This window comes from Panthera uncia (assembly GCF_023721935.1).
Source record: "Panthera uncia isolate 11264 chromosome A1 unlocalized genomic scaffold, Puncia_PCG_1.0 HiC_scaffold_17, whole genome shotgun sequence".
Taxonomy (NCBI): Eukaryota; Metazoa; Chordata; class Mammalia; order Carnivora; family Felidae; genus Panthera; species Panthera uncia.
In genome coordinates this window covers 1,920,460-1,932,377 of record NW_026057577.1, presented here as the reverse complement: position 1 = coordinate 1,932,377, position 11,918 = coordinate 1,920,460, and the positions used below count along the sequence as shown (strand labels likewise).

The following is an 11,918-nucleotide window of genomic DNA, read 5'->3' as shown; positions in this document are numbered from 1 at the left end:
CCCTCCTAACAAAAGACATAGGGTGTCAGAATGGATAAAAGACAAAGCCCATCTATATGCTGCCCACAAGGGACTCATTTCAGACTTACAGGCACCTGCAGATTGAAAGTGAGGGGGTGGAGAAATAATTACAAGCAAATGGATGTCAAAATAAAGCCAGAGTAGCAATACTTTCAGTCTTTGAGCCCCACTGGTTGAAAAACTAGGCTTTAACACAAGGACTGAGGGGTGCTAGGGTGATGGTGAAGTAGGAAGACTCTAGGCTTCTTTGTCCCTCAAACACACCCTGGTCATGGAGAAAGGGGAGGGAGAGTAGAGTGCACAAGGATACACACAAAAAGAACACTTCCCCAAAGCCATTGGCTGAGGAAATGTGAGGGGCTGATTTTTGTGAGTTTTTCAACCAGTGTGGCTCAAAGAGTTACATTTTAGAAGTCCCCAGGTTTGGCTGGGCTAGAGACCTGACAGCACACCATACTCCTAGAAAGAAGGTAGACAATCAACCCTGGGGTAGATGACAATATCTGAAGATCAGCTAAGGATCAGAGGGAAAGTCTGTTCATACTTGGAGAACTCCCGCAAGAGGTGGCATTGCCTGTCTAGGGACAAAAGAACTGGAGAGTGACATTTCCCTCTCCCATCCCTCAGCATAGGGAGAGAGACAACTGCTGAGGCTGGCTAACCTGGATACTAGATGTTCCGCCTGCTTTGCTCCAAATCCCATGTCCCTGTGCTTTGCCACAGCTGTCCTTCTGGGGAAAACCTGTATCAGTCCCAGCATAGCAAGACCTTCCCACTAAAGACCAGCTCAGGTACCCACCACAGCATGTTACTGAATTTTATAGTTCTAAGTCAGCTGGTTTGTCTGTGATAGAGCCCAAAGTTCACTGTGCTGCTCTACTCTGGCAAGCAACACAGAGACAGACAGTGTGAAAACAGTGATCTGAAATGCCTAGGGTATATGAGGGGAATATTTTTGCTCTTCTAGGCGTGCTTCCCACAGAGCAACAAGCACAGAGTCTCCTCTCTTGGGACAAAGGAGCTGGCTGGGAGTTTAGTTAATAATGAACTCCTGGCACTCAGTATAAATTAACTTCAATATGCAGCACAGCAGCACCACCTGTGTATCCTGCTTACACCAATTCCCACCCCACTGTGTTCTGCTGGTACTACTTTTCTGGAGCAAGTGTGCTTATAGACTAGCATAGTGGGTCCCTTCCAAGGAAGACCAGCACAAACCTCCTTATGCACTACATCTACTGGTAAAACAGTTTTGCAAGCTTTGAGTTCTAGTGGAAGTAGCATCATGTCTCATTTCCAAAGCAGACCATGGACACACCAAGTTAAAAGTCAACACATTCTGGCCAAGATCCAAACACTGCTCACACTGCAGGCAAGGAGAAACTCTGCAGACGACTGACCTGAGAGAGCAGGCAAAACACAGCTCCAGAGCGTATGCAGCACACATCAGAAACACTCACTGAAGCAACAGGTTCTGAATATTGTAAGATCTCTTCTTCATAAGGCCATTACTCTCGGGAGCAGTAAACATAACAGGCTTTCCTAACACAGAGAAGACAGAGACTTGGAGACTTAGACACAATGCTGAAACAGAAGAATTCATCCCAAAAGAAAGAACAAGAAAGAGTCATGGCCAGAAGTCAATTGAAAAAATATAAGTAAAATGCCTGATGGAGAATTTAAAGCAAAATCATAAGGAAACCAGGGGGGCTTGAGGAAAATATGGAAGGCACCAGGGGACCCTAACTGCAGAGATAAAAGACCTAAAAAACATCCAGACAGAAATGAAAAATACAATAATTGAGATTCAAAACAGACTGGATGTAAATAAGCACAAGGATGGAAAAAGAAGACAAATAAATAAGTGATACAGAAGATGGAAACATCTATCAAGCAGAAAATAATGAATCTGAAAGAAGAGAGAAAGAAGAATGGTGGGTTATGAGGGTAGATTTAGGGAACTCAGTTACTCCACCAAACATAACATTCATATCGTAGGACTCCCAGAAGAAAAAGAGAGGGAAAAGGGAACAGAGGTTTATTTGAGGAAATAACAGTTGAAAACATCCCGAATCTGGGGAGGGAAACAGAAATCCAGATCCAGTAGACACAGAGAACTCTCATCAAGATAGACAAAAACAGGCCAACATCAACACATGTTGTAGTTACATTTCATATATATAGTGATAAAGAAAAATCCTAAAACTGGCAAGGCAAAAGAAGTCTCTAATTTACAAGGTAAGTCCCATAAGATTAGTTACAGACCTCTCCACAGAAACATGACAAGCCAGAAGGGAGTGGCATGATATGTTCAGTGAACTGAATGGAAAAATCTGCATTCATGTAGACTCCATCCAGAAAGATTATCATTCATAATAGAAGGAGACATAGCAAGTTTCTAGGCAAACAAAAACTGAAGGAGATGGTGACCACTAAACCAGCCTGCAAGAAATGAAAAGGAGCTCATTGAGTGGAAAAGAAAGATCAAAAGTGACAAAGATGAAAAAGAAACAGAGAAAATCTCTAGAAACGATAACAAAACAAGTCATAATGACACTAGATACATATCTATCAGTTATCATTCTAAAATTTAAATGAATGAAACACACCAATGAAAAGACATAGGGTGTCAGAATGGATAAGAAAAAATACCCATCTATATTATGCTTATAAGACACTCATTTTATACCTAAAGACACCAGCAAATTGAAAGTGAGGGGATGGAGAAACATCTATCAAGCAGAAGAACATCAATAGAAAGCCAAAGTAGGAATGTTTATACCAGACAAATTAGATTTTAAGCCAAAGACTGTAAGAAGAAATGAAGAAAGGCACTATATCGTTAAAAAGTGGTCTCTCCTAAAAAATAATATGTAATAATTTCAAATGTGTGTGCTCCCAGTTTTTGGGAAATCAAATATATAAAACAATTAATGACAAACAAAGGAATGCATTAATAATAATGCAATAATAGTAGGGGACGTTAACACTTATTAACCCACTTATATCAATGTATAGATCATCTAAGCAGAAAATCAACAAGGAAACAATGGCTTTGAATGACAGTGGACCATATGGACTTAATATTCAAAATTTTCATCCCAAAGCAACATAATACACATTCTTTTCAAGTGCCGTTGGGCATTCTCCAGAATAGATCACATACTAAGTCACAAGCCAGGTATCAAAAAGTACAAAAAGATTGCAAACATACCATGCATACTTTCTGACCATAATACACTGAAACTTGAAATCCACCACAAGAAAAAAATTAGGAAGGCCACAGATACATGGAGGTTAAACAACATGCCACTAAAGAATGAATTGGTCAAACAGGAAATTAAAGAAGAAATTTAAAAATACATGGAAGCAACTGAAAATGAAAACATGATTGTCCAATATCTTTGGGATTCATCAAAAGCAGTATTAAGACTGAAGTGTATAGCAATACAGACCTACCTTAAGAAGTAAGAAAAATCTCAATTAAACTACTTAATCTTACATTTAAAGAACTCAGAAAACTAACAGCAAATGAAACCTAAACAGCAGAAGTAGGGGGGAAATAAATATTAGAGCAGAACTAATGATATACAAAATAAACAAACAGTATAACAGATCAATAAACCAAGGAGCTGGTTCTATGAAAAAAAGTTTTTTTTTTAACTTTTTTAACTTTCTATTTATTTTAGAGAGAGACAGAAACAGAGCCTGAGCAGGGGAGGGGCAGAGATAGAGGAAGACACAGAATCTGAAGCAGGCTCCAGGTTCTGAGCTGTCAACACAGATCCTAACACAGGGCTCAAACCTATGGACGGTGAGATCATGACCTGAGCCAAATCGGATGCTTAACCAACTGAGCCACCAAGGCGCCCCTGAAAAATTTAATAAAATTGATAGCCCCCCCCCAGCATGACTTAATGAAAAGAAAAGAAAAAGGACCCAAATAACACAAATTAGATAGGAGAAATAACAATTACTACCACATAAATGCAAGCAATTATGAGAATATTATAACAATTTACATGACAAACATCAGATAATCTGGAATAGATGGATACATGCCTAGAATCCTATGAACTATAAAACTGAGACAGGAAGACATGGAAAACATGAAAACACCAACAGCCAGCAAAGACATTGAATTTGTATTAAAAAATTTCCCAACAAACAAAATCCAGGGACTGATGGCTCACAGGGAAATTTTACCAAACAGTTGAAGAATAGTTAACACCTATTCTTCTTAAAGTATTAAAAAAAAACTGAAGTAGAAGAAAAACTTTCAAATTCATTCTATGAGGCCAGTATTGCCCTGATTCCAAACCAGAAAAAGATTCCACCAATGAAGAGAAATACAGGCTAATATCCTTCATTAACATGGGTGCAAAAATTCTCATCAAAATATTAGCAAACCAAACACAACAGTATATTAAAAGAATCATTCATCGTGATCAAGTGGGAACTATTCCTGGGATGAAAAAGTGGTTCAATATTTACATATCAATCAAGGTACTACACCACTTTTAAAAAAGAGAGGATGAGAACTTTATGATCAGCTCTGTATGTGCAGAAAATTTTTAGACAAAGTGCAACATCCATTCTTGATTAAAAAAAAAACAACAACAATAAAGTAGGGAGAGAGAGGGAACATACCTCAACATAATAAGAGCCACATAAAGAAAGACTGACAGAAAATATTGTCCTTAATAAGGAAAAATTGAAAGCTTTTTCTCCACAGTTAGGAGCAAGACAGGAATGTCCACTCTTACTACTGTTATTTAACATAGTACTGGAAGTCTTGCCCTCAGCAATTAGACATGAAAAAGAAATAAAAGGCATCCAAATTGGCAAGTTAGAAGTCAAACTTTCATTATTTACAGATGGCATGATATTCTATTTTGAAAAGCCAAAAAAAAAAAAAAAGAGTCCACCAGAAAGTTGCTAGAACTGATACACAAATTCAATAAAGTCACACAAAATGAAATCAACGGAAAGAAATGTGTTCCACTTTTCTACACCAATAATGAAGCAGCAGAAGGAGAAGTCAAGGAATCAATCCCATTTACAAATACACCAAAAACATAAGATACCTAGCAATAAACCTAACAGAGTGAGGGGATGGAGAAACATCTATGAAACAGAAGAACATCAAAAGATAAAAAGAGTGTAGAAAAAAGAACACCGCAGAAAACAAATAATCCAGTTAAAAATTAGCAGAAGTCATGAATAGACATTTTTTTTTTCAAAGAAGAAACAGATTGCTAAGATACACTTGGAAAAGTGCTCAACATTGCTCATCATGAAGGAAATACAAATCAAAGCTACATTGTGGTAACATCTCACACCAGTCAGAATGGCTAAAATTAACAACATAGGAAGCAATAGGTGTTGGCTAGGATTCAGAGAGAGGACTTTTGGTAAGAATATAAACTGGTGTAAGTTGATAGAAGTTGTGATGGCCATTGATGATGATCTAAAGAAGCTGTTGTGAAGATTATGAGGGTGCAATTAGATAAAACACAGAGAGAACTTAGTAGAATGGTGAGTACTTACAAAAGACTCTATGAATGTTAGCTGTTATTACTGGTGTTATTTTACCCACAACAAACAGAACGGGGGAATATCCAGAGGATAGCTGAAATTGATGGATCAACTCAGTTAAACCTCAAAGCAAAACCTGTGTGACATTCTTGTTAAGGATTGGAACTAAATCATCTCTTCCAAGTAGAAGGATATGAATTTCTTATACTTTCTACCTGTGTCACGTTTTCATTTATGCCAGGAAAACCATGTTATATGTGATAAGATTTATGGGGCGCCTGGGTTGTTCAGTCAGTTGAACGTCCGACTTCAGCTCATGTCATGATCTCGCAGTTCGTGAGTTCCAGCCCTGTGCTGGACTCTGTGCTGACAGCTGAGAGCCTGGAGCCTACTTCAGATTTTGTGTCTCCCTCTCTCTGCCCCTTCCCTGCTCATGCTTTGTCTCTCTCTGTCTCTCAAAAATGAATAAACATTAAAAAAATTAAAGATTTACAATGCCTGGTTAACTCACCACTAGAAGTTCAGGATTATCACTAATCCCTTGAGTCTATTTCATAGGTATTAGTGGTAACCTACTACACATCTGAATGTGGCTCTAACTGAAAATATTTATGAAGTAAACTATATGAATCTTGATAATGGTTATACTTATACGCATGTTCATGTGCATTCACATACACACACACAAAATCTTTCCAACATGAATCTGGTAAACCATCTTTTGAGAAACTAATATTTTCCTACTTATGCTATCTCCTGGGGTTTAGGAGAGTTAGGTAAAAGGCAGGTAGGAATTTTCATCTTTTTATTGGTTACTTTCTAAATGGCACAAAATCCAACAAGTTTCTTAGAAGGCAATGCCTTCTGGAATCTGGAGAAGAGGACATGGGTCAAAACCCTGAATCTTAGTAACTGTGTGATCTTAAAATACCATCTTCACTGTCCAAAGGTTGAAATGATAATGCATAGTCTCCACCTCACATTGTGCTTTTGATGATTAAGTGACACAAATTAAGTGAAATTGGGTTTTTCAGCTCTAAATTCCAGAATAAATAAAATTTGCTTTTTCTGTCTCAAAGATGAGCCATGCAAATCTCAGTAACATACCCATAACAGTTTATATACACAACTCATTTAAGACAGAGTCAGAACAAGCATTCAGGCTGACAGAAAGTTCTACAACCCAGGGAGGGCTATGAGTCTGCTATGAGTGAGCCTTTTGGGAAAAGGGAACATAAAAAGTCCAGGTGATGATTCTTGTCATTGCAGAAAACTGTACACAGAAAGGAGTATTACCACTACCTGGTTGAAATCCAAAGCCAAGGAGAACATTTTAAGCATAAAAGCCCCACTTCACAATTTCTAGGTTTTCTTGTACAGATGACAGGAAAGATGGTCAGTTTTGTCTTACTGAACGGATTAACCCAAGAAAACTGACAAAAACAAATAAATACATAGGTTTTCAATGTATTCATAGATTAAACTAGAAAAAAAAGATAAGAAAAAAATAAGGAAAATGGTCTCCTTTATGACATAACATTTACACTGGTTACATTTAACATATGTCATAAACAGTTTCATTTTAGTGATGTCAAAGACATATTCTTTTGATTAGCATATCAAATATTTCACAAATGAATCCAGAGTTTCAGATTAAGTTTGACAATATGTGTTTGTATTATGTGCAGTTGACTATTAAAATGATTGCCTTCAAACCAGAGAAAAGAAGAAAACCATATCTTCCTTTTCCTAGTGATGAATTAACTTGAAAGTGATGAAGAAATTTCCTAGAAGTGATAACAGGTATAATACTTAATTATAAAAAAGTAAAACCCCTCAGAAGTAGCTGTGAATTGTGTTTCTGCCTGGTTTGTAACACTGTATAAACAAACACACATATGCCACCAATCATTATTAACCAATAATTTGGAAATAACAAAGCTCATATCCTTTTATGCCACTGACAAAATTTCTGTGCAAATATGTTTTTTCTTTTTCTTGTGACTGTCAGGGAAATTAGGATTTGATTTTCCAATGAAAAGGGAGAAACTCAATGTAAAAGAATTTGATTGTTTTTCCCTTACAGAAGTATAGAAATAAGTTGCAATAGAGTTGATGGCTAACTAAGAAAAGGAAATAGAGAGGAATGGTGAGTGGAAGATTACACTTTTAAATGAGAGAAAAGAAGTCTGAAATATTTTTTGGAATCTAAACATGTGACTTTATTTGATATATGGAATGAAGTTCAATAAGTGTGTGGATAAAGAAGAATTAGCAAATGAGTAAGAGAGACTGGACACAAGGAAGCTGATTTTCTTTTATGTGTGGATGTGTACCAAAAATGTTTCCACACTCTGCTTCTCCAAGTTGGTTCCTGAGGTCAACAGTGAATTCTTCAGAAATCTGTCCTTTAAAATAAAAATGTTTCCTTATTTATTTTGAGAGAGAATGAAAGAACAAGGTGTGCATGTGCAAGTGGGAGAGGAACAGAGAAAGAGAAGGAGAGAGAGAATCCAAAGCAGGTTCCACACTGCCAGCATATAACCCAATGTGGGGCTTACTCCCACAAACTGTGAGATCATGACCTGAGCCCAAATCAAGAGTCAGACACTCAACCAACTTGAGCTACCCAGGCACAACAGAGATCTGTGTCTTTGACTCTCAACTTTATTTCCTGTGGAAATATTTCCTGTCCTCATAGAGGAGAGCCTGTTAAATCATAAGGCATGAATCTACTATATCATTTGCTGGGAGGTGTTTAATAAGGGACAAACTGTTAGAGCAAGAGGACACCAAGCCCTTCCAAAATTCAAAGAAAGTAATTCACCAACAAGGCAATGTTTGAAATGGGACAGATCTCAGGATGAACATCCCCTGTCACATCATCATCCAAAAAATTCACTGACACATGAACGCATCAGAGACCCTAAAGGTTAGCACATTCTACCCTGAGTAATGTCTATTTACTAATTTGTTTTTGTCTGAGAGCTGTGAAAAACAAAGGTCTGCATCTATGCATGTGCCAATACAAGGATTAAGACCCAGAAAAAAGAAAAGGTGCATAGCAGGCCATTAACTCAGGTTTAAATAAAGTACCAGAATCTACCATAAAATGCAACCATCATGACTGAATCTTCTAATCTGGCTCTGCTGGTCATATGCCATTGTAACCCAACAGAAATCATTCATTTGACTGACAATTATAAAAAAAGTATAGTTATCAAAACAATCTGTCAAGACACAGAAATGTCCAAAATATGACACATATATTTGCAAGTCTTCATTCAAGGCTTAAGGGCTGCATGTGGGTATCAATTTTTTTAATTATGCATATATGAAATTTATAAATATATAAAAGTGAATACATTCATATTTACGGTACAGTCTAGATGATAAAAAATTCTCATATAAACTATAACATTAAATTTGGTTATATGACTGGTTTTCTAGACAGGTCTTCATAGTTCTTATTCGTGAGAATGAATTTACACATTTACAGCATGTTTAGTTGTCCTCTAAGGTTTCTAGAAGTAAAAGAATCATAGAAAATAAGTTAAAAATAACTCAAGGAATAATTTAGAGTAAAGTTCTTCAAGGAGTCAAGAAAGTCAAAATAATAGTGGACCTGGGTATAGTTCCTTCATTTTTAACTAGTTGAATGTTCTGGGGCTAACCATTTCCATTTTTGAAACTGTGATTTCTTCATCATTAAAATAACAGGGAGAAAAAAAAAATACTGGGGATAAGTGTAAAGTGGATTTTTCTAAGACACCTTCTAACTCTAAAATTCAAAGTTTTGACAAAAATACTATGAACTTGGAGAATCTCGTGATAGGCAACAATCCAGCACCAACAATCCCTGTTGGCCAGGATTCATGACCTTGTGTATTCTCCCCTTGAGCAAGGGATGGATCTTGTCACCTATTACTTCTGATTTATTTATTTTTCAGACAGAGAGAGACACAGCATGAACAGGGGAGGGGCAGAGAGAGAGGGAAACACAGAATCGGAAGCAGGCTCCAGGCTCTGAGCCATCAGCCCAGAGCCCGACGCAGGGCTCGAACCCACGGACCGCGAGATCGTGACCTGAGCCGAAGTTGGACGCTTAACCGACTGAGCCACCCAGGCGCCCCTACAAGGCTTTATTTAATAATAACTCTAGTAAATATACTTAATAAGGATCTAATGGTGGAGGATAATTGGAAAAACTTCTGGGATGTGAGTTTTGGTCACTTCTCTTCAACATTTAGTAATAATAAGAGCTTGGACAAGCTACACAACTTTTCTCTGAGACACGCTTTTTTTTTTTTTTTTTGAGAGACACAGAGAGAGAGAATGATTAAGTGGGGGAAGGGAAAAGGGGAAGGGAGAGAGAGAATCTTGAGCAACCCCATGCCCAGCATGGAAACCAAAGTGAGGTTCAATGCAGGACTTGATCTCGTAACTGTATATCATGACCTAAGCTGAAGTCAAGACTCAAATCCTTAATAAATGAGCCACCCAGGTGTCCCTCTAAAAGACTATCTCCTTCTAAATGCCAACAGATATGATGGCTTAGTTTTTGGTTGTAGTTTTGTTAAAAAAGATAAAAAAGTTTATGTGAAGTTAGATTTCCATCATTCAAATCCTCTAGTCTTTTAAAATGAAGGCTACTTTCCATCTCCTTTGTACAGTGTATCATCTATATTCTTCCATTATAACATCTGTCTAATTTTTCCACATGTTCCTGATATCTTCTTCAATAAAGTTAAAGGTCTTTAGCATCAGAAATCATACTTTATTCATCTTTGTCTTTCTAAGATTTAGCATAGTTATAAGAACATATTAGGATGGAAACTGTGATTTGGTGAGGATAGAACAAATGTAATATACTTCTCAAAGGTTAAAGTATGGCAGTGAGAGAGTATAAGAAGGGAGATGGGAATGGGGTCTCTGAGAAATGACAGAAGGGAGGGGAGGTGGTAGTAATGGATATGAACTACCATTACTAGATGAAGTCTGGAAATTAACTATACAATATTCGGGAAATTTATTCTGTGAATAAAGAATATAACTGGAGGCATTAGATAGGTTATTTAGCCATGAAATTGGCTAAATTGCTGTTAGTTGCAGAAATATCACAGCCTACTGATGCTGATAAGAGTTATAAAGGAAAGCGTCTGGGGAACAGAATCCAATAAATCTTTGTGATGTCTCCAAATCTGGTTTGTTCCCAGGTTGATCACTTCTAACAAGACAAAGACTTGGATAAAATAAATTAGTCTTCAAATATGATTTTATGCTCTTGAGCCTATTCCCTGGTATAAAATATGTAAATGTCCTTGTCTCTGCTATCCTTATGATCTACACTGTGACTCTCACCACAAACGTCATCCTTATTTTCCTCATCTGGGTGGATTCTCATCTCCACACACACATATATTTTCTGCTCAGCTAAATTGCTCTCATGGACCTGACATTAATCTCCCGCACTATACTCAAGACGGCAACTGACTTCTCAGGGCAGAGAAACATCTCACAGGTTGCCTGTTAAACTCAGATCTTTTTTCTTCTGGACTCTAGTAATTGCTGAGTGTATCTTTATTACCCTCATGTCCTTTGGCCAGTATGTGACAATTTGTAACCTTCTGAGATATACCCTGATAATAAGCCAGAAAGTATATCTGCAGATGGCTATTATCTCCTGTATGTGGGTGCCTTTACATTACATCATTTGCATACACAGTTTTTTCTATCTATTTCCCCATCTGTGGTTCCAGAGAGGTTTCCCATTTCCTCTGTGAAGTCATGGCCATTCTAAAATTGGACTGTGAGCACATTTCTGCCTATAAGAAAGGTGTAGTGATGATAACCATTATGATGCTCCTCATTCCCTTGTCCTTTATCCTGTTTTCTTATACTCTCATTTTCCTTGCTATCCTCAGCATGAACTCCCTGGAGGGCAGAAATAAAGCCCTGGCCACCTGTTCCTCCCACTTGACTGTGGTGAGCCTCTACTTTGGCCAGCCATGCTGGTCTACATGAGGCCTAATACTTATCACAGTCCCAAGCTGGACCAGTTTCTCTTTATGCTTGGTTGTATCCTCACCCCCATGATGAACCCTCTCATACACAGTCTGAGGAGCAAGGAGGTGGTGAGTGCTCTGATAAAAGTGTTGGAATGCTGCCTAACATCAAATTAGACCACAAATATAAGATGAATATCAATCACTACCTATTTTCATTTCCATCTAAATCAGGCCTTCTTAGATGTTCAGGTTTTAGTTCTGGTCTTTTCATAATTAAAATTGCAATGGGACCACTGGCTGTATGGATTCTCTCTCTCTCTCTCTCTCTCTCTCTCTCTCTCTGTCTGTCTC

General features: G+C 37.6%; 1 pseudogene; it reads left to right on the top strand.

Moving 5' to 3' along the window:
• The first annotated feature begins 1,455 nt into the window (after nt 1–1,455).
• LOC125935073 (olfactory receptor 2T27-like) lies at nt 1,456–11,741 on the top strand (annotated as a pseudogene).
• The last annotated feature ends 177 nt before the right edge of the window (nt 11,742–11,918 follow it).